Here is a 422-nt window from a genome sequence, read left to right on the forward strand (position 1 = left end):
GAGAATCTGGATTGAGATTCTGGTTTAGATTCTAGTTAAGATTCTGGTTAAGATTCTGGTTTAGATTTTGGTTTAAATTCTGGTTTTAGATTCTGATTTAGATTCTGGTTTTAGATTCTGATTTAGATTCTTGTTTAGATTCTGGTTTAGATTGTGATTTCAGATTCTTGTTTTGGATTCTGATTTAGATTCTGATTTAGATTCTGGTTTTAGATTCTGATTTAAGATTCTGGTTTTAGATTCTGGTTTAGATTCTTGTTTAGATTTTGGCTTGAGAATCTGGTTTAGATTCTGGTTTAGAATCTGGTTTTAGATTCTTGTTTAGATTCTGGTTTTAGATTTTGATTTAAGATTCTGGTTTTAGATTCTGGTTTAGATTCTTGTTTAGATTCTGGTTTAGATTGTGATTTCAGATTCTTGTT

The sequence above is a fragment of the Seriola lalandi genome, unplaced genomic scaffold, assembly GCF_002814215.2.
Source record: "Seriola lalandi dorsalis isolate HSWRI2012SDOR001 ecotype SW California unplaced genomic scaffold, Sedor1 jcf7180002054610, whole genome shotgun sequence".
Lineage (NCBI taxonomy): Eukaryota > Metazoa > Chordata > Actinopteri > Carangiformes > Carangidae > Seriola > Seriola lalandi.